The sequence below is a fragment of the Canis lupus genome, unplaced genomic scaffold (assembly GCF_011100685.1).
Source record: "Canis lupus familiaris isolate Mischka breed German Shepherd unplaced genomic scaffold, alternate assembly UU_Cfam_GSD_1.0 chrUn_S1705H1899, whole genome shotgun sequence".
Classification (NCBI taxonomy): domain Eukaryota; kingdom Metazoa; phylum Chordata; class Mammalia; order Carnivora; family Canidae; genus Canis; species Canis lupus.
The window spans coordinates 111646-138501 of NW_023330554.1; the positions used below are offsets into that span (position 1 = coordinate 111646).

General features: G+C 49.3%; 1 long non-coding RNA gene and 1 pseudogene across 5 annotated transcripts in view; both read right to left on the bottom strand.

Annotated features, from left to right (window-relative positions):
• The window catches only part of LOC119878539, a 44564-nt gene that overhangs the window by 8934 nt on the left and 8774 nt on the right, over positions 1-26856 (bottom strand). For 3 of the 5 annotated variants that reach the window (XR_005386980.1, XR_005386979.1, XR_005386977.1), the window contains exons 3-4: positions 19569-19645; positions 11616-11692 (exon numbers count right to left, since the gene is read on the bottom strand). This is a non-coding gene — a long non-coding RNA (uncharacterized LOC119878539). Of the gene's footprint in view, positions 1-314; positions 1699-11615; positions 11693-19568; positions 19646-21926; positions 21981-26856 lie in introns of those variants that run through there. The other 2 variants (XR_005386982.1, XR_005386978.1) reach the window with 2 other exon arrangements.
• Positions 6211-9454, bottom strand: LOC119864454 (annotated as a pseudogene).

A 26856-nucleotide genomic window follows, 5' to 3' on the forward strand; every position in this document is an offset into this window, starting at 1 on the left:
TTTGGCTTTTACAGTGACTGAGCTGAATGAGCCTTCAAATGGTTTCAGAAGAGTTATAGGATCTTACTTTTGCTTTAAGTGGATCGAGATGGCTGCTCCATGTAGAATCTCACAGCGGGGCATGGGGAAAGGCAGGAAAACCCCACAAAAGGCTTCTGAAGAATTCAGGCAAGAGAAGATGGTCACTTGAATTAGTATCTAGCAGTGGAGATAATAGAAAACAGCTGGATTCTGGATCTATATTGAAGGTCAAGATAAAAGGTTTTTTTTTCTGATGCACTGGATGGGGGTTTGAAAGACAGCAAGGAATTAAAGACAACTCTGAGGTCTGGAGGCTGAGTAACTGGGAAGACAGCCTTGCAGTCAAGTCACAGGGGTGAAGAATACAGAGGAGTATGTGTGGTGAGATCATGTTTATTTGCAGAAACTGGAGGAGAGGTTACATGAGTAGTTGGATATACAATTCAGTGGGAGAATGACAAATGTGGGAGGTGTCCACCTACAAACAGCACGGAAGGCAGGACAGGAGATGATCTCACTCCAGACCCGGCCCCCACCCCGGAGTGACTATAAACAGAAAAGACCAATTGCCATGCACCACGCCTCGTGCAAAGCCTCGTGCCCTTGCGTTCGGGTCGCGCTCAGGTGGGCCTTACTCCTCAACTTACCAGGATTATGGGAAATATTTCAATCTGACACATATAATAAGCATGATGCATAAGTAGGTAGCCATTTAGGACAGATCTCTCATTGTCAGACTCTTAACTGTGAAATGAATAAATTAAATTTCTTCTATCAGGTAACATTTTTATTATCATGTATATTTTCTACTTGCTAAGAAAGAAAGCAATGTGCAAATATTTTGTGGTTTAAGTAAGTATCTACAGGAATAGCCATATGGTGTGATGATGGCTAGAGGGCCTCACAGATCCTACTTTCATGCAGTGCACATGCCTCCCAGGCACAACCGTACAATCTACATTAGAGAAAATCTAGCATTTGAATAACAAGAGATCACTGCGATAAACTGGGCCCATAAGGCTTATTATAAACATCTTCTAAATATAAATTGCTCTTCGAATTCTATCCTGTAGGAGGAATAGAGTTTTTCATGCAAACCAAAGAACGTCATAAAGCCGACTGGCAGACACCTAAAACCCTTATCATAGGAACTTAGTTTTTAGTGATCTCTAAATTATTACCCAGAAATACAGTTTGGATCCTAATAACTAACTCATTCCAGAAACATTCACCACGAGCTTCATGTGGTTTCCGACACGCTCTGACGCAGGCGCTGATGACACAGCGATGGGCAAAACACATCAGGCGACTGCCCCCATCCACAGGGTTTGGTCTTCCTCCGCAGGTGGAAGAGACAATGACTGAATAAATCTGTAACATGTCACAAGGTGGCGAGCACCACGAAGAGCGGGCACGCAGGGCAGGGGATCCGGGGCGGGGTGGCTGTCGTGTAAGTCCTGCGCTCAGAGATTTCCAACTAGATTATACTGTATGAGACTGGTTGACGACTGTCTGCTATTCAAGCACACATAACAGAACAAAGGCCCCATGGAGTGAGGAAAGGTGACCCAGCTTGGAAAGGGCAATCGTGGAAACAGACACCAGGTCTTCTAAATTGCCCTCAGAGATCTTTTCCTGCTAATGCAGTAGAGAGGGGCAGCATTCCTGTTCTGCAGACTAGGAGTAGGAGAGAGAGAGAAAAAAAAGCTCATTAGCCTTAGGGACAACTGCTGATGACTGTCTAATGATCACAGTTTAATAAGTGGGATATATATATATAGTAAGAGTACAGTTGTTACTTGAACAACATGTGTTTGCATTGTATGGGTCCACTTCTTTATACAGTACAGCACCATAGATGTCTTTACTCCCATGATTTTCTTTTTTTAAAGATTTAGTCATTTAAGAGAGAATGAGAAAGAGTGTGTACACGAGTTGGAGGGGCAGAGGGAGAGAATTCCAAGTAGACTCACTGCTGAGCATGAGTCCCGATGCAGGGCTTGATCCAGAGACCATGAGATCATGAGCTGAGCCAAATCCAAGAGTCAGGCACTTAACTGACGGCATCGCCCAGGAGCCCAATGGCTGCACCACCCAGGCGCCCCTCTTCCTTATGATTTTAATAACATTTTCTTGGGGATCCCTGGGTGGCGCAGCGGTTTGGCGCCTGCCTTTGGCCCAGGGCGCGATCCTGGAGACCCGGGATCGAATCCCACGTCGGGCTCCCGGTGCATGGAGCCTGCTTCTCCCTCTGCCTGTGTCTCTGCCTCTCTCTCTCTCTGTGACTATCATAAATAAATAAAAATTAAAAAAAAAAATAACATTTTCTTTTCCCTAGCTCACTTCATTGTAAGATACATATTAATCTACTGGTTATATCATCGGTAAGGTTCCAATCAACAGTGGGCTACTAACTAACAGTCAAGTTTTGGCAGAATCAAAAATTATACGTGGATTTTCAGCTGTGCTGGGGGATGCTGTCGGGACCCCTAATCCCCACGTTGCGGGGAGGTCAGCTATATTCTAGTGAATTTGTAGTTCTTTACGGTATTACACTGTCCAATTTTGTCACTTCTACAAAAACCTGAAGCAGAGAATACAATGTTCATTGAAACCTGTTTCAGTAACTAAATTTGAGCTACTGTTGATGAAATTGAGTACTGTATATTTCCTGTTATGAGAGTATCTCATGCGCACGCATGCACACACACCATCCCTACAGAGCCTTGTGTGCCACTCGATGCCAGAGAAACTTCCCTGTTTTATCCACAAAGTTCACATTTCCAAAGCCAACCAACAGCACTGCACACATGGACTAGCGGTAATAGAAGTGAGGGATGTCTCGGTCCAGTTAGACCAGAGGAGTGGCAAACATTGTTGCCGCCAAAACCAACGGAAAACCTATTTACAAATATGACGGTCACAAATGACACTTCCCTACAAAACAAAAGTGGCACATCCTGCTGTCTTGTCCAAACTCTCTGTGGCCACAACCAATCGAGAGCTTCCAGCTTTCCTGCACTTGCTTGCTTCCCTTACGTTTGTCACCTCAGATACATGACTTTTCTTTTTTGCAGCTCAGGTTTTGATTTTTTGGTAACTTCTAAAACTTTCTAAGGTTTGGTTGTATTGATTTCTTCAAAGAATATTAAAACTTTCTAGCTAAGGATCTCCTACAAATGACTGTGTTGTCTTTACTTCAAATAATTAATAAACTTCCTTTGTACTTAAGAGTCATTAGGCACACACACACACACACACACAAGAGTCATTAGGCACCATGACAACCCACTGGTTAGTTCTCAACATTTTGCAATTCAGATCACTAGTCAGCTTTCTTCCTGGTCTTCAGACCTGCTTCAATACAACAGGGAAGTATAAAAACAACTTTCATCAGTGAAAAATCCCTAGGAGTTCAGGATTGTTGCACTCTAATGGATACATGGAAGCAAATGTGTATTTCTAGAAATCAATGAATTTATGACTATAAAATATACAGCACCTGTAAATTGAAGAGCTTCTTCCTCAAAAATATAGCCAATAAAAAAGACAGTGCATACATACAAAAAAGCCTTAAATAATAAGGGAGGAAAATAAGTAGAACATGTTAAAAAGCTGGCCAAATGAGAGAGGCATCCTGCCTCTCAGGATGGTTTCCTTATCTTTTACTGCATTTTATAAATGTCATAAAATAATGATGATTTTTTTATTGGAGTTCAGTTTGCCAACATATAGCATAACACCCAGCACTCATCCCATCAAGTGTCCCCCTCAATGTTCGTCACCCAGTCACCCCACACCCCCACCCTACCTCCTTTTCTTCCACCCCTTGTTCATTTTCCAGAGTGAGGAGTCTGTCATGTTCTGTCTCCCTTTCTGATATTTCCCACTCATTTTTTCTCCTTTCCCCTTTATTCCTTTTCACTATTTTTATATGCCCCAAAAGAATGAGACATTATAATGTTTGCCCTTCTCCGATTGACTTACTTCACTGAGCGTAATACCCTCCAGTTCCAAATGATGACTATTTTACAGGAGAAAAAAACACTTTTTTCTTTAAATTAAGAGGTATCACACTGGGAGAATCCTTTCAATGACTGGGAAAAAAATACGGTCACACAATACAGTTTGCGAACAGCAGACATATACAATGCCTGTTGTCAACTTTCTCCATCATTAACCCCATGACAAAACTCTTTTAAAAGTACAAGGGGAGGCTACAGAAGGAGTTGCTTCCACCTGTATTCCTGTTTGCAGTTTCTTCCTCATGTTTGTCAAGACAGAAAGAAGCATTTTTTTTCTTTTCTTGCTTTTAAGTCTTTAGTTTAAAAAAAAAAAGGCAAACCTATAGGATTTTCAATTTTTGGTGACAGTCATGGAAATCTGGAGACTCATGAGTTCTACGACTAGGGTTTCTGAACTGAAATTAAGAATTCAAGGATTACAGTTAAAGTCTCAGAGCAAAAGATATGAGGCTGAGTATTTTTCAACGAAAGCCCAAAGAGAAAAACAGAGGCTGACGACAGAGAAGAGCTGTGACATAAACCACAGATGATGTCGGAATTGTGATTTCTGTTAAATCTTGCCATGTATGCATGGATGTATGTACAGATACACACACATAGATCTCCGACAGTTCTTGTTCCTCAACGGTTATGCTCAAGGTTTGGTGGGGGGGGGAACCATCATTCTTTGTCTTGGGATATTTTGCTTACTTTTTGCTATGAATGGACATAGAAAATTAAGTATAAAGATAATTTACAGATTTCAATTATAAAAGAAAATATCAGCTTTTTAGTCCATAAAATCCAGACACCTACTGATAAAGCATCCTAGGAGAATCATCACTAGAAAAGTCCAATGGGACACACGGAAAAACTGCACGTTAACTACTTCCAAAGACAAAATTATTTTCACACTTTCTAGAGGTATTCAATATTTAATGTTGATGCCTGATGGAAAGGTCTTAAGTACTACAAACACTCAGACATTGTAGAAAAGGATGTAGTACTGCCACGTCTACCATCAATTCTATCTAAATAAGTGCTATTTTATGGTGTTAGTTATTACTGTATATAAAAGTATTGAAGACCAAGATTCTTTGGACATATTCTTACAGTTTCCCCAAATGTGTAAGATGGCAATAGGACTTTTTTGAGCATTTATTTTTTTCCCTCCTGATTCACTAGCACCTCTCAAAAATAAGCTCTAGAGAATCATGAAGTCCATTCAATAATTTCCTACTAAACACCCTAAATTACATATAAGACCACCATGATGATATAGATCTACTCAGATTGTCAAGGAATTATTTAACTTAGATTATGAGCAGCTACATTTACCAGTGCTTCCAGTCTGGGACCTCATTTCTAAGTGTGTGAGTTGGTTCTCCTGTTTCCATAATAACCAATTTAACAATCAGCTTGGCAGTCAACTACTTTAGAGGTAGTTTCATTAATGTTAGCCCTCTTCTCATTTATACATGAATCGACTGATACTGTGGGACTACTTATTTTTCTAATATACTTGTAAAAGGGCTCTGAATTCAAAGTAACAAACCTTCTGGAAGAATTAGCTCAGGCTCTTTTGTTTAAACTCAATCTTTTCCTTGTAGAACCTCAATGTATATTTTAGAATTTTCTTCCAATACTTTAGGACTCACTTAAAGTTCTAGTCCTAATATGACAATCTCCTTTTGTTGCTGCAAGGACCTAGAAATGCAACAAAGTTATGAGCTAGAAGTTTTTCAGTTTTTGAATGTCAGTAAAAACCAAAAAGAAAAGGAAACAATTAAGAAATTCAAGAAATTAAATTGGAATACAAAGTGGTCTTCATTTCACAGGACTCCCTCTATCGTTAATCCTCACGAGAATGAAGGAAGCTACTCCCTTACTGTATAATGAAAATCGTGATTTTTGTAATGCTTTTTCCAAATCAAAAAGCTCTCAAAACTAGTTCTTTCTCTCTCCTCTTTCCTGGTTTTGGGTAAAAGACTATTCTTAGTAGATGATCTGGTACATAATGAGCACTGCTGGTTGGCTGCACACACACGTACAACAACATGAACCCAACAAGTAGACAAACATCACTCTCCTTTCATGGCATTTGTCGTTTCTAATGGCTGAGTAATATTCCATTGTATCATAGACCACAGATTCTTGTTGTTGTTGTTGTTGTTTTCTCAACTTTATTGAGGTGGTGGGGGGAGTCAGGGAAGGAAGAGGTGTGGACTTGAAGGTTTTTGTTTTTTTAATGCAAAATAATTTATTTTGTGTTTGATACCAGATGAGACGATAAGGGTGATGGTGCTCATGCCCATACGCCGGCTCCAGGTGAAGTGCTCTAGGCTTCGGGCTCACTCTGCTACCTAAGAAGGTCTTTCTCAGCTTTAGCTCTACACAATGCTTGTGACTCAGCGCCTTGCAGGTTTGGGCATTATGGAAACTTTCACAGACTTGCTGAAGGGGATGGTGCCCTCGATGCTGGTTTCCACCTGGGGTGACACTTCGCCACCGTCAATCCAGGGGGATTTGGGAATGCGGGAATTGGAGTTGTAGGCCAGCAGCAGCCTCACATCCACCTGGCATGGTTCTGTCCAGGCAGTATGGGAGGGGTACACCTGAGTGATAAGCCGGTGGCGCCCTGGGCCAGGATTCTGCAAGTCTGCCGGCTTAGGATGAATCATCTGAGCCTGGCCATCTGGATAGAAGACCTGGACCTTCACAGCACTCTGAGGGTCCTGGACATTTTCCAGGGTCACATCGACATGCAGGGCCACAACCAATCCAGATGTAAACTGCAAGGGGTTGTCTGACTCACCTGCTGGCTCAATGATGCTGGCTGAAGTGTGTGGATCTGCTCTGGAAGGGGGAGGTGCAAGAAGGTACTCTGCCTCAGCATGGTCCGTAGAATTTTGACCACTTCCACAGGTTTGGATGTCATGAGTCGGGGCATAAGGTCAAGAAGTTTGTCCACAAAGCTGTCCTTTAGGTGGGGCAAATCCGCAATAAAACACCTCTGAAAAAAGTCCACTTCCTGTAAAAAGTTTTGACACATCCCAAATAAGGGGTCAACTCCTCGAGTAGTCCGTGCTGTTACTATAAGTTGCAAGGCTTTGGCCTGCAGCCTCAGGTGATGTATAATCACCACCTGTTTATTCTCCACACCACTGTACATGAACTCCATTTGGTAGGTCTCTTCCATGATCTGTTTTGCTGCTGTGGAGGCCAAGTCACTCTGCTTCAAATATAAAGGGGCAGCCACATTCCAGAGCTTTTCTTGCAAGGCCTTGAGGAGAAGAAGCTGACACCAAAGATAGGTAGCCGAGAACTCCTGGCAGCGACTCCTGCTAGTTCAGACTGAAGTTCTCCACGTTTTTGAAGATCCTGGATGGTGAACTCCAGCAGCTTCTGGGTTCCCTGAGGGTTCCGGTGCTCTGAAGACTGTACACCCTTTCAGAGCTCTGCTGCAGGAACTGATGGGACGGGTCCTCATGGGGCGCAATACCGGGAGAAATGGCCGATGACACTAGTTTTCTACCTGGTAACCTTAAGGCAGGAACAAGATGAGAAAGACTGTCTCAGAGGTAGGCATAATGCCTGAAGGTATGATCTGAGAACAGTGCTGGCATTGTTGAACAGGTTTTAGCAGCATTAAAAATAAGAACCAAAACTGCAATGTAAGCTGGTTCATCCATGTCTGGTTCAGCTGTGTCAAAAAATGGATGGGTGCTCAGGAGCTCTGGCACCAAGGGAAGCACCAGGGTTGGATGCCGACTTCCCAGAAACTTCAAGCACTTCCATATAGAGTCCCTATCAGTAGGGTACTTGGTTAAATTTTTCAGCAGCTCCGCCAGTGCAAGATGAATCCCTTCTTTAGTCGAAACATTAGTACAGCATAAAAGTTCATGAAGAGCCTCTCGAATATCTCTGGATGAATCCTCTAACACAGCCAGGACAGTGTCAAGCTGATCCTCTCGGAGAGTGATATTATTAGAAATTTTTCTCATGCTGTGTATGGGCTGCAGATGTACTTCCTCAATTTCATCATTAAACATGTCAACCAGGAAATCAGGGCGGCACTTCTCCGCAAAAGAAGGTGAAGATTGGGCCAGCACGCAGAGAGCCTCCACAGCAGCAATGAGGACCTCATACATCTCATCTTCCAATCCCTGAACAAAGGCTCCACAAGCTCCTGACTCAATCAAGTTCACAGCTCCTGTATCTATTTCTTCTTTGGGAGCATCACCTCCTCACTTTCTGCCACTGGAAAACTCTCCTGACCTGTAAAGTTCCTTGGCATGTTCATGTGCAGTGCATTTTCTCCTGAGATCGGACATGAGCTTCTTGTCGAGTGTTTGCTCCAGGAAATGAGAACTGACTTGTTCCATTGAGCCCAACAGCTTTGCAGCCTGAACTCGAACCACCCAGGAGCCATCATTGACCATGGGGCAAATTTTTCCAAATGCATCACCAACTAAGCGAATTTCTTCATTAGAAGAAGGAATGGGGACAACGCTTTCAGGATAGAGCTGACTGACAACCCAGATAAGTTGGACTGCAGCACTGCGCCCTTGTTCATAGTCATCAGACAACAATTTACAGGCCTGATTATAAATTGCTTGGTGTAATTTCAGTCCTCTCTCATGAAGCTGCAACATGGCTTTTATAGCTGCTGTTCTGACACGTGGGTCTTGGTCACTGAAGTAATCCCCTATCATCTTCTGGACATCTCTGACAGCTAGGCCTTCTCCATCTTTTGTGACACTTTTCTCCAAAGAGCCAAGATTGCCAAGTAATTGCAGGCACTTATTTCTTACACCATGAGACGTATCTGTGAGGTGCTTGCAGGCTACATCAACTAATCCCATCTGGATAGCTTGATTCTCTGGGAGTCTGGTGCCAGTTGCAAGCAAGCTGTCCAACAGTTGAGCAAGGACTTGATGAGACTTTTCATTCTGCAGGATGTTAATGGCATCATCCATAATGCAGTCTGGTGAAAATCCTGCAGTCTTTGATAATAAACCCAACAATGATGCAATTTTCAGTCTCACAGATGGATCATTCTCCATAATAATGTTCCAAGAGAATCCTAACTACTCCTTCCACACTTTCTGCTTCAACAGGCTTTCTGGCAAACTGGAGTAGATACTGCAAAGCATCCGCTGGGAAGGGAGCTTTACACAGATCTACGTGGAGTGCTGCAGATTTACTTGGTTTTGTCAATCGCAGTTTCTTGGTTGCAATTTCCTCCTGTTGTTGCTGGACCTCCTTAGTGAATTCGTCGTACACTCGTTTCTTTAGGTGAGCCGCCATGACTTCCCGCCAGACCACAGCTTCTTGATCCATCATCTTTCGATGGACACCGAGGTTCCTTCCACAGTTTGGCTATTGTGGACATTGCTGCTATAAACATTGGGGTGCAGCTGTCCCGGGTATTATGCTGAGTGAAAACAGTCAATCGGAAAAGGACAGACATTATATGGTCTCATTCATTTGGGAAATATAAAAATTAGTGAAAGGGAATAAAGGCAAAGGAGAGAAAATGAGTGAAAGTATCAGTGAGGGTGACAAAACAGGAGACACCTAACTCTGGGAAACAAACAAGGGGTAGTGGAAGGGGAAGTGGGTGGGGGTGGGTGACTGGGTGATGGGCAATGAGGGGGGCACTTGGCGGGATGAGCACTGGGTGTTGTGCTATATGTGGACAAATTGAACTCCAATAAAAAATTAAAAATTCTGGGGATCCCTGGGTGGCGCAGCGGTTTGGCGCCTGCCTTTGGCCCAGGGCGCGATCCTGGAGACCCGGGATCGAATCCCACATCGGGCTCCCGGTGCATGGAGCCTGCTTCTCCCTCTGCCTGTGTCTCTGCCTCTCTCTCTCTCTCTCTCTCTCTCTCTCTGTGACTATCATAAATAAATAAAAATTTAAAAAAAAAATTAAAAATTCAAAAAAAAAAAAGAAAATGGGCCCTTTATGTAAAATAAGCAAACATTTAACTGATGTATTCAGTAGGTCCAATAAATGGAAATGTATGACACTAAAAAAAAAAAAAAAACACCAGGGAAATCTTCAGGGTTCTAAAGTATGTCATTGTTTTTCAAAAGATATCCGAGTGATATAAACAGGAACACCACAAGTACAGAAGTAAAAGCTGCTGAAGGCACAGATACGAACAATTTCACTACTATGTTAAATGCCGTAGATCATCATGAGAAAGATTTAAATGCATCAGTAAATAAGAATCTTTAAGTTTTGGACACAGTTTTTTTTTTTAACATAAGCAAATATGCAATAATGTATTTCAAATGTGAAAAAGTACCTGTACCCATGGCCACCCTGGAGGAAGAGCATGCCAAGGGGCATGCTATCGGGATCCCCCACATGACAGAGCAGCCACCTGCCTCAGTGAAGCAACCGACTTCGGCCACTGAGCAACATCCTAAACGAAATCAAGAGCCCGCCAGAGCTACTACACTGGGGCAAGCTGAAACTTATGGGCCTGAGCAGTTTGAGCCGGGCATGGCAGTTGGTGCTGAGTGCATGGCCCGAGCCGAGAAGCTAGCTGCTGAGGCCAAGTCAATTTACAAGGCAGTCACACCTCTGATTCACTGTCCCGACCTGGAGGAGCCACCTACACACTTGGCCACCCTGCAACAAGAGCTCCCCCAGGTGCCCACTATCAATGTCCCCGGCATGCCATGCCAAAGGAATCACCTGCCTCAGTGCAGCAACCAGCTTTGGCCCCTGAGCAACATCATGTCAGCAGCCCACCCCAGCTCTGAAGGTGGGGCCTGATGAAGCTTCTGGGCCTGAGGTGATCGAGCTGGGCAGGGCTGTCGGTGCTGAGTGCTTGGCCAGAGTAGAGATACCAGCTGCTGAGTTGAAGCCAATGCATGAGGTGGTCAAATCTCTGATTCACTCTCCCAACAAGGAGGACCCACGTGCAATCTTGGCCACCCTCGCAGTAGATCATGTCCCAGCGCATGCTATCAGGGTCTGCCACATGCCGGAGCAACCACTCGTCTCAGTGGAGCAAATAGTGTCCACCCCTGTGCAATATCCTGAACCACCTCAACAACTGGCCCCAGCTCCTACCTTGGGGCCTGCTAAAGCTTCAGGGCCAGAGGTGATTGAGCTGGTCATGGCTCGAGCCGAGAAGCCAGCTGCTCAGACCAAACCAATGCATGTGGTGGTAACACCTCTGACTCACTGTTCCGACATGCAAGAGCTACCTGTACCCGTGGCCACCCTGGAGGAAGAGCACGCCCAGGTGCATGCTATCGGGTTCCCGCACATGCCGGAGCCGCCACCTGCCTCAGTGGAGCAAATGACTTTTGCCACTGAGCAACATCCTGAACCAAATCAAGAGCCTGCCAAAGAGACTACAGTGAGGCCAGCTGAAGCTTCTGGAGATGGAATACTTCCAAACTCGTTCTATGAGACCAGCATCACCTTAAGTCCAAAAGCAGACAAAGACCCCACCCGACCAAAAAGGAGAGTTATAGACCAATGTCTCCGATGAACATGGATGCAAACGTTCTCAACAATATACGACCCAATAGGATCCAACGGTACATTGAGAAGTTACTCACCGTGACCAGGTAGCATTTATCCCCGGGATGCAAGGCTGGTTCAACACTTGTCAAACACTCCATGTGACTGATCAGATCTGCAAGAGAAAAAACGAGAACCAGATGATCCTCTCAATAGATGCAGAGAAAGCATTTGACAAAATACGGCATCCATTCCTGATCCAAACGCTTCAGAGTATAGGGATAGAGAGAACATTCCTCAGCATCTTCAAAGCCATCTATGAAAAGCCCGCGGCAAATTATCATTCCCAAGGGGGAAATGCTGGGAGCCTTTCCCCGAAGAAGATCAGGAACGAGACAGGGATGTCCACTCTCATCACTGCAATTCAACATAACACTAGACGTCATAGCCTCAGCAATCAGGCAACAAAAAGAAATAAAAGGCATTCAAATCGGCCTAGAAGAAGTCAAACTCTCCCTGTTCACAGATGACATGATACCATACACCTGGAAAACCCAAAAGACTCGACCCCAAGACTGCTAGAACTCATACAGCAAATTCGGCAGTGTGACAGGGTACGAAATCAATGCCCAGAAACCAGTGGCCTTTCTACACGCTAACGATGAGACTGAAGAAAGAGAAATTAAGGAGTCAACCCCATTTGGGATGGCACCCGAAAGCATGCGCTACCTAGGAATAAACCTAACCAAAGAGGTCAAGGATCTCTATCCGAAAAATGACAGAACACGTCTGAAAGAGACTGAGGAAGACACAAAGAGATGGCAAACTATTCCATGCTCATGGATCCGAAGAATGAATATTGGGAAAACGTCAACGTGACCCAGGGCAATTTACACAATGCAATCCCTATCAAAATACCATGGACTCTCTTCAGAGAGCTGGAACAGATCATCTGAAGATTTGTGTGGAATCAGAAAGGACCCCGAATGGCCACAGGAAGAGTAGCCAAGAAAACCACAGCGGGGGGCAGTACAATGCCGGATTTCAGGTTGCACTGCAAAGCTGTGCTCACCAAGACAGTGTGGTACAGGCACAAAAACAGACACATCCATCAATGGAACAGAAGAGGAATCCAGAAGTGGACCCTCCACTCAGTGGTCAAGACCACATATTCGACCAAGCAGGAGAGACCATCCACTGGAAAAAAAGACAAGTCTCTTCCATAAATGCCACTGGGAATGCTGGACAGCCACATGCAGAGGAGTGAACCTGGACCACTGTCTCACACCAGACACAAAGATAAACTCAAAATGGATGAAAGATGTAAATGTGAGATTAGATTCCATCAAAACCCTAGGGGAGATCACAGGCAACACCCTTCCCGAACTTGGCCACAGCAACTTCATGCAAGATACACCCACAAAGGCCAGAGAAACAAAAGCAAAGATGAACTATTGGGACTTCATCGGGATGAGAAGCTTCCGCACAGCCAAAGAGACACTCAACAAAACCAACAGACAACCTCCAGAATGGGAGAAGCTACGTGCAAATGACCCGTCAGGATAAAGGGCCAGCATCCACGATCTCTAAAGAACCCATTCAACTCAACAGCAGAGAAACCAACCATCCAATCCGGAAATGGGCAAAAGACACGAACCGAAATGGCACAGAGCAAGACGTCGACGTGGCCGACAAGCCCATGAGAAAATGCGCCGCATCACTGTTATTTCCATCAGGGAAACACACGTCAAAAGCACAACGAAATCCCACCTTACACCGGTGAGAATGGGGAACATTGGCCAGACAGGAAACCACAAATACTGGACAGGATGTGCAGAAAGGGGAACGATTTCAAAATTCAACAATTTCAGAGGTAGCCATATTCACCTGAAAGGGACCAAGGGGGAGGGGGGCATGCTGCCGGCCAGGCTGGGGAGCTTAGGGAGGGACCTGAGAGCGGGGAGGGGGTGGGGGGAGGAGGAACAGCCAAGGGCCTTGGGGGGCCTGGGGGGGCCCAGCAGCCCAGGCCCTCAAGCCACCGCCCCAAGGCCCTGCCCTGACATCGCAAGGTGCCTGCATCCTAACCCCTCTGAGCAGCCGCGGATGGGTTCGGCGGCACCTCCCCGAGCCCCGGTGGAGGGGCCCCACACCCTCCCTGAGCCGCTCCTGTGAGACCTGACCTGACACGTAGGAGGCCCCGCCGCCGCCCCCCTCCGAGAACAGGTGCCACCACTCCTCCCCCGCGCAGCCCTCTGCCCGGCACCCTGGCGGCCCAAAGGGTGTCCGCCGGGCTCGCCACGGGGGCGCCTCCATGCGGCCCCCAAGACTCACTGTCCCCCTCCGGTCCCTCCCAGGCACCCGCCGCGCCACCAGCCGAGGGCCAGATGCCTCTCGCACAGCCACCCCGGGGCCCGTCACGCCTCCCGGGGCCCACGCTGACCTGCGCGCCGGGGGCCGAGGCCTGCAGAGCCGCTGCCGCGAGCCCGGAGCGCGGGGAACCGCGGGGAACCGCGGGGAACCGCGGGCCTGGACTGGGGGCGCGGCCGCGCAACCTCCTGCCGTGCCCAGGTCGCCGCATCTGCGCACAGCTCCTCCTGCGGCCACGCCCCGGCCCCCTTCAGGTCCCGCTCGGGCTCAGGCGCCTGGGCAAGCTCCCGCCCCGCCCCCGCCACGCCCCCCGCAGACCTGCCACACAGAGGCCCGCCCTCCGCGGAGCCTACAGGGGACCCGAGACCGCCTCTGCCTCCCCCCGCTAGTCTAGTCGGGGCGCCGGGGCCGAGGCCTTGCGCCCCGGCTCAGTCCCGAGGGACACCTGCTCACGGAGGCACGGAGCCTCTCTCTGGCTCTGTGTCTCCATCCCTGTCCCTCCGTCCCGGTCTCTGTCTCTCCCTCACTGTCTCCCTCGCTCTCCCTCCCGGTCTGGCCCTGTCTCCCTCCCAGTCTCTCTGCCTCTGCCCCCACCCCCATCTCTCTCTCTCTCCCTCGCCCTCCCATGTCTCTGTGTCCCTCCCAGTCTTTCTTCTCTTACTGCCTATCATGGCCTGTCCCTCGCTGTCTCTCTCTCCCTGTCTCAGTGCCTACCTTCTTGTCTCTCGGACTCTCACTTGTCTCCCTCCCTTTCTCATTCTCTCCATCCTGTCTCTGTCTCGCTGTCTCCTCCCTCCCTGTCTCTGACTCTCCCCTCCTGTCTCTCGGTCTCCCTCCCTGCACCTTGGTCTCTCCCCTCTGTCTCATCTCTCCCTCTCTGTCTCTTGGTCTGTCTGTCCCTCCCTGTCTCTAGATCCTTCCTTCCCTGTCCTGTGTCTCTCCCCCATCTCGATCTCTCACCCCCGTCGTCTCAGTCACTCCTCCCTGTCTCCATCTCTCTCTCCCTCCCTGTCTCTCGGTCTCCCCCTCGCTTTCTCTCCGTCTCCCTGCCCACCTCTATCTATCTCTCCCTCCCTGTCTCTGTCCATCCCTCCACTTCTGTCTCTCCTTCCCTGCCTCGGTCTCTCCATCCCTGTCTCTCGCCACCCGTCTCCATCTGTCCCTCCCTGTCTGTGTGTCTCCATCCCTGTCTCTCTCTCATCCTGTCTCTCGGCCTCTCCCTCACTGTATCTCGGTCTCTCTCCATGGCTCTGGCTCTCACTCCCTGTCTCTCTGTCTCCCCCTGCCTGTCTCTCTGTCTCCCCCTGCCTGTCTCTCGGTCTCTCCCTCCCTGTCTCTGGGTCTGTCCCTCCCTGTGTCTCGGTCTCCCTCCCTCTCTGTCTCTCCCACGGTGTCTAGATCTCACCCTCCTTCTCTCTGTGTCTCGGTCTCTCCCTCCCAGGCTCTCGGTGTCTCCCTACCTGTTTCCCTGACTCTCCCTGCCTGTCTTTCTGTATCTCCCTCGCTGTCTCTGTCTCTCCATCCCTGTCTCTCTGACTCTCCTTCCCTGTGTCTGTGTCTGTCTCTCCCCGCTGCCCCATCTCAGTCTGTCCCCGCCCTGCCCCCCACCCCGTCTCCTCTCCCGCCCTCTCTCTGACTCTCGCTCCCTGTCTCGCCGACTCTCCCTTCCTGTGTCTCTGTCTCTCTTCGCGTCTCTGTCTCTCTGCCAGTCTCTGTGTGTCTCCCTTCGTGTCTCCCAGTCTCTCACTCCGTCTCGTTCTCTCCATCCTGTCTCTGTGTTCCCCTCTCTGTGTCTCAGTCTCCCTCCCTTTCTCTCTGACTCTTCCTCCCTGTCTCTCAGTGTATCCCTCCCGGGCTCTCAGTGTCTCTCTGTCTCTGTCTCTCCCTCCCTGTCTCTCTGACTCTCCTTCCATGTCTGGCTCTCTCCCTCCCTTCCTCATTCTTCCTCCTTGTCTCGGTCTCTCCCTCACCATCTCGCTGTCTCTCCCTCCCCATCCCTATCTCTCCCTCCCTGTCTGTGTCCCCCTCCCTGTGTCTGTCCATCCCTCCAGTTCTGTCTCTCCTTCCCTCTCCACGTTAATGAAACAAAGGATGAGAACCGTAGGATTCTCTCAATAGATGCAGAAAAAGCATTTGACCAAATAGACCATCCTTTCATGATGAAAACCTTCTGCTGGGTACGCATACTGGGAAAAAAACCTCAATTATCATAAAACCCATGTACAAACGACCCAGAGAGGGAACGTGCTCTTCATTGGGAAAAACCTGGAGCTTTTCCCTTAAGGTCAGGAACACGACAGGGTGTCCACCCTCAGCACTCTCATTCGGCAGAATAGTAGTGGTCCTCGCTTTCCCAGCGACATTCCGAAACAGGAAAAAAAAGGCATCCGGATCGGCAAAGAAGTCACACTCTCACTCTTCACAGAGGACATGACACTCTATGTGGGAAACCTCACACAATCACTAGACTAGATCGTACGTAAGGGATCTATCCAACAAGACGACCTAACTAACGATCGTGGGTATCTATGCCCTGAATGTGGGAGTTGCCACGGATATCAATCAATCGCTAAGCAAAGTTAAGACATACTTAGATAATAATACCCTTTTACTTGGAGACTCGAATACGGCGCTTTCTGCAATTGACAGGTATTCCAGGCACAGCATCTCCAAAGAAACAAGAGCACTAAAGGATACAGTGGACCAGGTGGATCTCACAGATATTTACAGAACTTTACATGCAAATGCAACTGAATTCACATTCTTCTCAATTGCACGTGGAACTGTGTCCAGAAGAGACCACATACTGGGTCACAAATCAGGTCATAATCGATACCAAAACTTTGGGATCGTCCCCTGCATATTTTCAGCCCATAATGCTCTGAAACTAGAGCTCAACCACAAGAAGTTTGCAAGGATTTCAAACACGTGCAGGTTAAGGACCATCCTGCTAAAAGGTGAAAGGGTCAACCAGGACATCAGAGAAGAATTAAGAAAATTCACGGAAACCAATGAGAACGAAGATACAACCAACCGTTCAGAATCTCTGGGATACAGCAAAAGCGGTCCCAAATAGGGGAAATACATCGCAATACAAGCATCAATCCAAACACTGGAAAGAACTCAAATACGAAAACTAACCTGGCACCTAAAGGAGCTGGAGAAGGACCAGCAAATGAAACCTTCACCCAGCAGAAGACGACGGTTAATAAAAATTCGAGCAGAACTCAATGAAATAGAGAGCAGAAGAACTGAGGAAACACATCCACAAAACCAGGTGGTGGACCTCTGAAAGAACCAATAAGAGAGAGAAAAACCATGAAGCCAGCCTTATTAAAAGAAGAGAGAAAAGACTCCAATTAACAAAAACACGAATGAGAAAGGAGAGATCACCACCACCACGTAGGAAATACAAGCGATCTGAAAAACTCATCCTGAGCAGCTATACGCCAATAAATTGGGCAATCGAGAAGAAACGAACGCATTTCCGGAAAACCACAAACTACCAAAAACGGAACAGGAAGACACAGAAAACCCCAACAGGTCAATATCCAGGGAGGAAATTAAAGCAGTCATCATCAAAGACCTCCCAGGACACAAAAGTCTAGGGCCGGGTGGCTTCCTGAAACACTGTGGAACACGTCGGAAAGAAACTGAGGAAGACACAAAGAGATGGAAAAGGGTTCCACGCTCCTGGGTTGGAAGAATTGATATTGGGGAAAATGTCAACGTGACCCAGGGCAATATACACAACTAATGCAATCCCTGTCAGAAATAGCACGGACTCTCTTCAGAGAGCTGGAGCAAGTCCTCTGAAGGCTGGTGTGGAATGCGAAAAGACCCCGAACGGCCACGGGAAGAGTCGCCAAGAAAACCACTGCGGGGGCAGCACAATGCCGGATTTCACGTTGTGCCACGAAGCTGTGACGGGTCAAGACAGTGGGATACTGGCACAAAAACAGACACGCCGATCAATGGAACAGAAGAGAGCATCCAGAGGTGGACCCTCAACTCTATGGGCAACTAATATTCAGCCAGGCAGGAAAGACCATGCTACGGGGAAAAAGAAAAGACAGTCTCTTCAATAAATGCTGCTGGGAACACTGGACAGCCACACGCAGAAGAATGAAACTGGACCATTCCTCTCACACCATACACAAGGATAAACTCAAAATGGATGAAGGATCTCAATTTTGCAAGACAAGAGTCCATCAAAATCCTAGGGCAGGACAAAGGCAACAACACCCTTCTTGAACTGGGCCACAGCAACTTCGTAGAAATGACATCAGCCACGAAGGCCAGAGAAACAAGAGCGAAGAAAAGGATTGCTGGGACTTCACCAAGATGAGCAGGTTCCACACAGCAAAAGAAACACCCGACAAACTCAAAGCCAACCCACAGAGTGGGAGAAGACATGTGCAAATGACCCTGTCAGGTAAAGGGCCAGCATCCAAGATCTCTGAAGAACTTCTGCAACTCCACAGCAAAGAGACCAACGATCCAATCCGGAAGACGGGCAAGAGACATGAATGGAAATGTCACAGAGGAAGACTAGGCATGGCCGACAAGCACGTGAGACAATGCTCCGCATCACTGGCCGTCAGGGAGATATGGGTCAAAAGCACCACGAGATCCCACCTGACACACCAGCGACTGCGGTGAACGTTAACAAGATAGGAAACAGCGAAGGTCGGCGAGGATGTGGCGAAAAGGGAACCCTCTTGCACTGCTGGTGGGAATGTGACCTGATGCAGCCACGCCTGGAAAACCGTGTGCAGGTGCCTCAGAGAGGTAACAACGGATCTGCCCTGCGATCCAGCATGGGGGTGCACTGGTGGAGATGTACCCCAAAGATACAGATGCGGGGAAACACCGGGACACGTGCACCCTGAGGTTTCGAGTTGCAATGCCCACGATAGCCACACTGCGGAAGGAGCCTCGGTGCCCATCGAAAGATGAATGGATAAGGAGGGCGAGTGGTCTCTGTACACGATGGAAGATTACTCAGCCATCAGAAACGACAAACACCCACCATTTGCTTCGATGTGGATGGAACCAGAGGGTATTATGGCTGAGTCAAAGAAAAAGAAGGCAGTCGGCGAAGGACAAACATTCTATGGTCTCGTTCTTTGGGGAGTATGAAAAAAATAGTGAAAGGGAACAGAGGAGAAAGAAGAAAAAAATGAGTGGGAGATGGCAGAAAAGGAGACAGAACAGGAGAGACTCCTAACCCTGGGAAATGAACAAGGGGTGGAAGAAAGGGAGGAACGCGGGGGGCGGGGTTGACTGGGTGACGGGCACAGAGGGGGGCACTTGATGCGATGAACACTGGGGGAGTTACACTCGATGTTGGCAAAATGACCTCCAATAAGAAAGAAACCTATAAACAAACACACAAACCTCCCAAGACACAAAAGTCCAGGGCCAGATGGCTTCCCAGGGGAATTCTATCCAGCGCTTCAAGAAGAAAGACTACCTATGCTACTAAAGCTGCTCCGAAAGATAGAAAGAGATGGAATACTTCCAAGCTCGTTCTTGGAGGCCAGCATCACCTTAACTCCAAAACCCAAGACCCCAAAAGGGGACAATGCTGGACCGATGTCCCTGATTAAGGCGGACGCACACCTTCTCCACAAGATATGAGCCAACAGGATCCGACGGGACATGATTAAGAAGTTACTCACCACGACCCAGTGGGGTTAATCGCCAGGGTGCAAGGCTGCTTCAGCACTCGGAGAACACTCGATGGGCTTCATCAGATCTGCAAGAGAGAAAACAAGAACCAGATGATCCTCTCAAGAGACGCAGAGGAAGCATTTGACAAAATACGGCATCCATGGCAGATCCAAGAGTACAGATCCTTCAGAGTACAGGGATAGAGGGAACGTCCCTCAGCATCTTCAAATCCATCTACGAAAAGCCCGTGGCAAATTATCATCCACAATGTGGAAACACTGGGAGCCTTTCTTCGAACATCAGGAACGAGAGACAGGGATGTCCACCCTCACCACGTCTTCTCAACATACTACTAGACATCTCGGCCTCAGCAATCAAGCGACAGAAAAAATAAAAGGCATTCACATTGGCAAAGAAGTAGTCAAACTTGCCCTCTTCACCGATGGCATGCATGGTACTGTACCCGGAAAACCCAAAAGACTCCACCCCAAGATCGTAGAACTCATACAGCAAATTCGGCAGCGTGGCAGGATCCTAAATCTATGCCAAGAAATCAGTCACCTCTCTATACGCCAACGATGACTCTGAAGAAAGAGAAATTAAGGAGTCGGTTCCAGTGACAACTGCACCCAAAAGCATGAGATACCCAGGAATACACCTAACCAAAGAGGTAAAGGATCTCTACCCCGAAAAACCACGGAACACATCTGAAAGAAATTGAGGAGGACACTAAGAGATGGAAAACTATCCCATGCTCCTGGATTGGAAGAATTCATATATTGGGAAAATGTCAACGTGACTGACCCAGGGCAATTACACATTGATTGCAATCCCTATCATCAAAAATACCAAAGGCTCCCTTCAGAGAGTTGCCACAAATCATCTGAAGATTAGTGTGGAATCAGACAAGACCCCGAATGCCCAGGGCAATATTAGAAAAGAAAACCACAGCTGGCGGCATCACAACGCCGGACTTCAGGTTGTGCTACAAGGCTGTGCTCATCAAGACAGTGTGCTACTAGCAGAAAAACAGACACACGGATCAATGGGACAGAAGAGAGAAATCCAGAAGTGGACCCTCAACTCTACGGTCAGGACCATATATTCGACCAAGCAGGAGAGACCATCCACTGGAAAAAAGACAGCCTCCTCACTAAAGGCTGCTGGGAACGTTGGACAGCCACATGCAAAAGAATGAAACTGGACCATTCTCTCACACCATACACAGAGATAAAACTCAAAATGGATGAAAGATGTAAATGTGAGATGAGATTCCCTCAAAACCCTAGGGGAGAACACAGCAACGTCCTTCCCGAACTTGGCCACAGTAACTTCTTGCAAGATACACCCGTGAAGGCCAGAAAACAAAAGCAAAGATGACTATTGGGACTTCATCGGGATGAGAAGCTTCCGCACAGCCAAAGAGACACTCAACAAAACCAACAGACAACCTCCAGAATGGGAGAAGCTACGTGCAAATGACCCGTCAGATAAAGGGCCAGCATCCACGATCTCTAAAGAACCCATTCAACTCAACAGCAGAGAAACCAACCATCCAATCCGGAAATGGGCAAAAGACACGAACCGAAATGGCACAGAGCAAGACGTCGACGTGGCCGACAAGCCCATGAGAAAATGCGCCGCATCACTGTTATTTCCATCAGGGAAACACACGTCAAAAGCACAACGAAATCCCACCTTACACCGGTGAGAATGGGGAACATTGGCCAGACAGGAAACCACAAATACTGGGACAGGATGTGCAGAAAGGGGAACGATTTCAAAATTCAACAATTTCAGAGGTAGCCATATTCACCTGAAAGGGACCAAGGGGGAGGGGGGCATGCTGCCGGCCAGGCTGGGGAGCTTAGGGAGGGACCTGAGAGCGGGAGGGGGTGGGGGAGGAGGAACAGCCAAGGGCCTTGGGGGGCCTGGGGGGGCCCAGCAGCCCAGGCCCTCAAGCCACCGCCCCAAGGCCCTGCCCTGACATCGCAAGGTGCCCTGCATCCTAACCCTCTGAGCAGCCGCGGATGGGTTCGGCGGCACCCTCCCCGAGCCCCGGTGGAGGGGCCCACACCCTCCCTGAGCCGCTCCTGTGAGACCTGACCTGACACGTAGGAGGCCCCGCCGCCGCCCCCCTCCGAGAACAGGTGCCACCACTCCTCCCCCGCGCAGCCCTCTGCCCGGCACCCTGGCGGCCCAAAGGGTGTCCGCCGGGCTCGCCACGGGGGCGCATCCATGCGGCCCCCAAGACTCACTGTCCCCCTCCGGTCCCTCCCAGGCACCCGCCGCGCCACCAGCGAGGGCCAGATGCCTCTCGCACAGCCACCCCGGGGCCCGTCACGCCTCCCGGGGCACACGCTGACCTGCGCGCCGGGGGCCGAGGCCTGCAGAGCCGCTGCCGCGAGCCCGGAGCGCGGGAACCGCGGGAACCGCGGGGGAACCGCGGGCCTGGACTGGGGGCGCGGGCCGCGCAACCTCCTGCCGTGCCCAGGTCGCCGCATCTGCGCACAGCTCCTCCTGCGGCCACGCCCCGGCCCCTTCAGGTCACGCTCCGGGTCAGGCGCCTGGGCAAGCTTCCCGCCCCGCCCCCGCCACGCCCCCCGCAGACCTGCCACACAGAGGCCCGCCTCCGCGGAGCCTACAGGGGACCCGAGACCGCCTCTGCCTCCCCCGCTAGTCTAGTCGGGGCGCCGGGGCCGAGGCCTTGCGCCCCGGCTCAGTCCCGAGGGACACCTGCTCACGGAGGCACGGAGCCTCTCTCTGGCTCTGTGTCTCCATCCCTGTCCCTCCGTCCCGGTCTCCTGTCTCTCCCTCACTGTCTCCCTCGCTCTCCCTCCCGGCTGGCCCCTGTCTCCCTCCCAGTCTCTCTGCCTCTGCCCCCACCCCCATCTCTCTCTCTCTCCCTCGCCCTCCCAGTCTCTGTGTCCCTCCCAGTCTTTCTTCTCTTACTGCCTATCATGGCCTGTCCCTCGCTGTCTCTCTCTCTCCCTGTCTCTGTGCCTACCTTCTTGTCTCTCGGACTCTCACTTGTCTCCCTCCCTGTCTCATTCTCTCCATCCTGTCTCTGTCTCGCTGTCTCCTCCCTCCCTGTCTCTGACTCTCCCCTCCTGTCTCTCGGTCTCCCTCCCTGCACCTTGGTCTCTCCCCTCTGTCTCATCTCTCCCTCTCTGTCTCTTGGTCTGTCTGTCCCTCCCTGTCTCTGGATCCTTCCTTCCCTGTCCTGTGTCTCTCCCCCATCTCGATCTCTCACCCCCGTCGTCTCAGTCACTCCTCCCTGTCTCCATCTCTCTCTCCCTCCCTGTCTCTCGGTCTCCCCCTCGCTTTCTCTCCGTCTCCCTGCCCACCTCTATCTATCTCTCCCTCCCTGTCTCTGTCCATCCCTCCACTTCTGTCTCTCCTTCCCTGCCTCGGTCTCTCCATCCCTGTCTCTCGCCACCCGTCTCCATCTGTCCCTCCCTGTCTGTGTGTCTCCATCCCTGTCTCTCTCTCATCCTGTCTCTCGGCCTCTCCCTCACTGTATCTCGGTCTCCCTCCATGGCTCTGGCTCTCACTCCCTGTCTCTCTGTCTCCCCCTGCCTGTCTCTCGGTCTGTCCCTCCCGGTCTCTCGGTCCTCTCCCTCCCTGTCTCTGGGTCTGTCCCTCCCTGTCTCTCGGTCTCCCTCCCTCTCTGTCTCTCCACGGTGTCCTAGATCTCACCCTCCTTCTCTCTGTGTCTCGGTCTCTCCCTCCCAGGCTCTCGGTGTCTCCCTACCTGTTTCCCTGCCTCTCCCTGCCTGTCTTTCTGTATCTCCCTCGCTGTCTCTGTCTCTCCATCCCTGTCTCTCTGACTCTCCTTCCCTGTGTCTGTGTCTGTCTCTCCCCCGCTGCCCCATCTCAGTCTGTCCCCCGCCCTGCCCCCCACCCCCGTCTCCTCTCCCGCCCTCTCTCTGACTCTCGCTCCCTGTCTCGCCGACTCTCCCTTCCTGGTCTCTGTCTCTCTTTGCGTCTCTGTCTCTCTGCAGTCTCTGTGTGTCTCCCGTCGTGTCTCCCAGTCTCTCACCTCCGTCTCGTTCTCGCTCCATCCTGTCTCTGTGTTCCCCTCTCTGTGTCTCAGTCTCCCTCCCTTTCTCTCTGACTCTTCCTCCCTGTCGCTCAGTGTATCCCTCCCGGGCCTCTCGGTGTCTCTCTGTCTCTGTCTCTCCCTCCCTGTCTCTCTGACTCTCCTTCCATGTCTGGCTCTCTCCCTCCCTTCCTCATTCTTCCTCCTTGTCTCGGTCTCTCCCTCACCATCTCTCTGTCTCTCCCTCCCCATCCCTATCTCTCCCTCCCTGTCTGTGTCCCCCTCCCTGTGTCTGTCCATCCCTCCAGTTCTGTCTCTCCTTCCCTCTCCACGTTAATGAAACAAAGGATGAGAACCGTAGGATTCTCTCAATAGATGCAGAAAAAGCATTTGACCAATAGACCATCCTTTCATGATGGAAACCTTCTGCTGGGTACGCATACTGGGAAAAAAACCTCAATTATCATAAAACCCATGTACAAACGACCCTGAGAGGAACGTGCTCTTCATTGGGAAAAACCTGGAGCTTTTCCCTTAAGGTCAGGAACACGACAGGGTGTCCACCCTCAACACTCTCGTTCGGCAGAATAGTAGTGGGTCCTCGCTTTCCCAGCGACATTCCGAAACAGAAAAAAAAGGCATCCGGATCGGCAAAGAAGTCAAACTCTCACTCTTCACAGAGGACATGACACTCTATGTGGGAAAACCTCACACAATCACTAGACTAGATCGTACGTAAGGGATCTATCCAACAAGACGACCTAACTAACGATCGTGGTATCTATGCCCTGAATGTGGGAGTTGCCACGGATATCAATCAATCGCTAAGCAAAGTTAAGACATACTTAGATATATAATACCCTTTTACTTGGAGACTCGAATACGGCGCTTTCTGCAATTGACAGGTCTTCCAGGCACAGCATCTCCAAAGAAACAAGAGCACTAAAGGATACAGTGGACCAGGTGGATCTCACAGATATTTACAGAACTTTACATGCAAATGCAACTGAATTCACATTCTTCTCAATTGCACGTGGAACTTTGTCCAGAAGAGACCACATACTGGGTCACAAATCAGGTCATAATCGATACCAAAACTTTGGGATCGTCCCCTGCATATTTTCAGCCCATAATGCTCTGAAACTAGAGCTCAACCACAAGAAGTTTGCAAGGATTTCAAACACGTGCAGGTTAAGGACCATCCTGCTAAAAGGTGAAAGGGTCAACCAGGACATCAGAGAGAATTAAGAAAATTCACGGAAACCAATGAGAACGAAGATACAACCAACCGTTCAGAATCTCTGGGATACAGCAAAAGCGGTCCCAAATAGGGGAAAGACATCGCAATACAAGCATCGATCCAAAACACTGGAAAGAACTCAAATACGAAAACTAACCTGGCACCTAAAGGAGCTGGAGAAGGACCAGCAAATGAAACCTTCACCCAGCAGAAGACGACGGTTAAGAAAAATTCGAGCAGAACTCAATGAAATAGAGAGCAGAAGAACTGAGGAAACACATCCACAAAACCAGTGGTGGACCTCTGAAAGAACCAATAAGAGAGAGAAAAACCATGAAGCCAGCCTTATTAAAAGAAGAGAGAAAAGACTTCCAATTAACAAAACACGAATGAGAAAGGAGAGATCACCACCACCACGTAGGAAATACAAGCGATCTGAAAAAACTCATCCTGAGCAGCTATACGCCATAAATTGGGCAATCGAGAAGAAACGAACGCATTTCCGGAAAACCACAAACTACCAAAACGGAACAGGAAGACACAGAAAACCCCAACAGGTCAATATCCAGGGAGGAAATTAAAGCAGTCATCATCAAAGACCTCCCAGGACACAAAAGTCTAGGGCCGGGTGGCTTCCTGAAACACTGTGGACACGTCGGAAAGAAACTGAGGAAGACACAAAGAGATGGAAAAGGGTTCCACGCTCCTGGGTTGGAAGAATTGATATTGGGGAAAATGTCAACGTGACCCAGGGCAATATACACAACTAATGCAATCCCTGTCAGAAATAGCACGGACTCTCTTCAGAGAGCTGGAGCAAGTCCTCTGAAGGCTGGTGTGGAATGCGAAAAGACCCCGAACGGCCACGGGAAGAGTCGCCAAGAAAACCACTGCGGGGGCAGCACAATGCCGGATTCACGTTGTGCCACGAAGCTGTGACGGGCAAGACAGTGGGATACTGGCACAAAAACAGACACGCCGATCAATGGAACAGAAGAGAGCATCCAGAGGTGGACCCTCAACTCTATGGGCACTAATATTCAGCCAGGCAGGAAAGACCATGCACGGGGAAAAAGAAAAGACAGTCTCTTCAATAAATGCTGCTGGGAACACTGGACAGCCACACGCAGAAGAATGAAACTGGACCATTCTCTCACACCATACCCAAGGATAAACTCAAAATGGATGAAGGATCTCAATTTTGCAAGACAAGAGTCCATCAAAATCCTAGGGCAGGACAAAGGCAACAACACCCTTCTTGAACTGGGCCACAGCAACTTCGTAGAAATGACATCAGCCACGAAGGCCAGAGAAACAAGAGCGAAGAAAAGGATTGCTGGGACTTCACCAAGATGAGCAGGTTCCACACAGCAAAAGAAACACCCGACAAAACTCAAAGCCAACCCACAGAGTGGGATGAAGACATGTGCAAATGACCCTGTCAGGTAAAGGGCCAGTATCCAAGATCTCTGAAGAACTTCTGCAAACTCCACAGCAAAGAGACCAACGATCCAATCCGGAAGACGGGCAAGAGACATGAATGGAAATGTCACAGAGGAAGACTAGGCATGGCCGACAAGCACGTGAGACAATGCTCCGCATCACTGGCCGTCAGGGAGATATGGGTCAAAAGCACCACGAGATCCCACCTGACACACCAGCGACTGCGGTGAACGTTTAACAAGATAGGAAACAGCGAAGGTCGGCGAGGATGTGGCGAAAAGGGAACCCTCTTGCACTGCTGGGTGGGAATGTGACCTGATGCAGCCACGCCTGGAAAACCGTGTGCAGGTGCCTCAGAGAGGTAACAACGGATCTGCCCTGCGATCCAGCATGGGGGTGCACTGGTGGAGATGTACCCCAAAGATACAGATGCGGGGAGGAACACGGGACACGTGCACCCTGAGGTTTCGAGTTGCAATGCCCACGATAGCCACACTGCGGAAGGAGCCTCGGTGCCCATCGAAAGATGAATGGATAAGGAGGGCGAGTGGTCTCTGTACACGATGGAAGA